The following is a 2,500-nucleotide window of genomic DNA, read 5'->3' as shown; positions in this document are numbered from 1 at the left end:
ACTTAAGTGTGAAGAACAAACCTGCATTGCCTCAAATGCTTTAGTAAAAGGCAGTGGCAAACATCGAACCCAATGGAAACTGTCATGAAGCTAATGGGGAAAAAAATGTTAACATGGTTTACATTCAGTCATTTACAACATAACAGTTGGAAACTTTAGTCACTCACCAAAGCCCAGGGTCCGTTGATCGTTTTGTTAATCTCACAGAGAGAGGTCACAATTGTTCTAATAAACTCCTCATCATGTTCATATCGCTTATTGAACAGAACTTGACAGATCACGTTTGAGGCGACTGAATGAAACATGATTTGAGGGCTCAGAATTTTTCCTAAAAAACAAAAATGCAAGTTTGGGTGTCATGTAATGGATACACCATTCAATATACCTGAAAAAGTGACTTGTGTTTTATAGAACAAATAATCTACTACTAGCCCCCCTAGAATGGCCAATGCTCCCCCATAGCTCCCCCAAAGAGTTCTGCCCCACTTTCATAGGACATCCAATCTCAACATCAATCTCTGTTTTTAGGAGACTTTACTTTTTAGGGGCTCCATACTATCACAACTACTGAAATACAAACTGAAAACTATATAAGAACATGTCTGTATATAGCAAGCCATTTTAATATGTAAATGCTAAACTGCATATGTATTGCAGTTATCTCTGACTCAGTTTTGCCTAGTCAAAAAAAATAAATAAAAAATCCAGATGTCCGCAACGATATTCTTCTAATGCTTGACTGTCATTTTAGATATTCACAGCGACATTCTTCCCAGGGCAAATGACATCACCTTTGCCATTTATTCGTATGGGTTTCATGTTACAGATATCCACAACGTAAGTTACAGATACTTAATCTGCAACTGAATTATACATATCTGTAATTCTGGTTTGAGATATCCACAGTTTGTTTGATTCTGATTAGTCATAACTCAAGTTCAAGACACTTCAGGCGGGAGTGGAGCATTTCCACATGGCACCTGTAGGCTGTTAACAGAAAGTTAATTTATCAGTAAGATGTCTTCTTTAAATATTTCTTGCAGTTTTCAGTGGAACAATGTTGTCACTCTCCACAAACCCCTTGTGTGAGGACTCGTTCTATTTCATGATTTACAGGTGAAGTGACATAATTAACAATATCTGAACTAGAGCAACGTCATGCACAATAATTTGTACTAGTCATAATGATGTTTGAAATATCTTTAACTTTCAATCTGCCTCGTCAAAACTGAATAACAGATGTCTACAATTGTCATTTATGATGTGTGACAAGTTAAATGTCTTTTTCAATGACGTAATTGCAGATATCTGTTATTCTGTTTTGCCTCGTCAAAACTGAATTGCAGATATCTCTAACTGTCATTTCGTTTAGTAAAATTACATTACTAATATCTCAAATGATAATTCCGACTATCCAAAATGAAATTATGCCTAGTCGGAAAGACTAAGACATCACAAGTGTTGTTGATATCTACAATGTTAATTCCGAATAGTAAACTTAGCCTTTAAATGTTAAAACGGTTTGCCATAGTTTGTACAGATCTAAACTACAGGACTAGCTGTTTTTATGCAGAATAAGATGAGATTTTTGTTTATGTTCATGTTTATGTTATGTTCAAATTACAATTTAGATTTTGATTGTAATTGTGATTCGTTTTGCAGCCCTCACTCCAACACTGTAGAGTAGGACTGAGCTGGTGTATAGACTTCAGACTCTGAAGGTAGACTCTGAGATAGAGAGCATATTCTGTTTTCTTTACACTTATGACTCACCAGTATTCTTCTCCAGATAGTCAATGGTGTACTGTAGTTCTCCCAGAATCCTCTGCTCCATCGACTGTTTGCCCAAACCAAAGTTCCTCAGGGTCGTCAAAGTAAAGCGACGATGCTCCTTCCAGGCCAGACCATAGTCAGCCAGAAATGCACCTACAGCAGACCATCGTATTATTATGCTTTTGACTAAATCTCACAGAATAGAAATAGAAACCATGTTAGTTATTGACTGAAATGTAAAGATTCTCAGTTCTTAGCTTAGCATTACCTCTCCTCTCCGTGACAGCGTTCAAGAACAGGTCCTGAGGTCGTCCGGCAAAGTCCACAGCCTTGTTCACCAGAGCCTCCTTCAGAGCCTGGGTGCCACTCAGCACCACAGCAGCTTTGCGTCCCATGTACAGGCTGTAGATGTTCCCATAAGTCCTCCTCAACTGGAAACAATACCAAACCCAAGAAACAAACATTAGCAATTCTGCTCTCTCCCTTGTCAGATAGAAAATTATTTCAGATAGTTATGAAATTTCTGTTTTCATCCTCATCAACAAATGTTTCTAAACCCTGATAGAAAACATTTTAGGTGACATATCAATAAAGAGTGTGAAGAGACATTCAGCAAAACTGACTGAGACACAATCTCACTTTAAAGGTGCTGTAGATTTGTTGATTTTTACTGCCTTAAAAATGTGAAAAACAGAATTAGTTCATTTTAAAGTTTTGCAGTGGTCCA

General features: G+C 37.2%; 1 pseudogene; it reads right to left on the bottom strand.

The window, feature by feature from the left end:
- Positions 1-2,204, bottom strand: part of LOC129410858 (cytochrome P450 2F2-like) — a 6,659-nt pseudogene extending 4,455 nt beyond the window's left edge.
- Between the last annotated feature and the right edge of the window lie 296 nt (positions 2,205-2,500).

The sequence above is a fragment of the Boleophthalmus pectinirostris genome, unplaced genomic scaffold (assembly GCF_026225935.1).
Source record: "Boleophthalmus pectinirostris isolate CB_2022bp ecotype Guang Dong unplaced genomic scaffold, ASM2622593v1 HiC_scaffold_2804, whole genome shotgun sequence".
NCBI lineage: Eukaryota > Metazoa > Chordata > Actinopteri > Gobiiformes > Gobiidae > Boleophthalmus > Boleophthalmus pectinirostris.
This window is presented reverse-complemented; position numbering and strand designations above follow the sequence as displayed.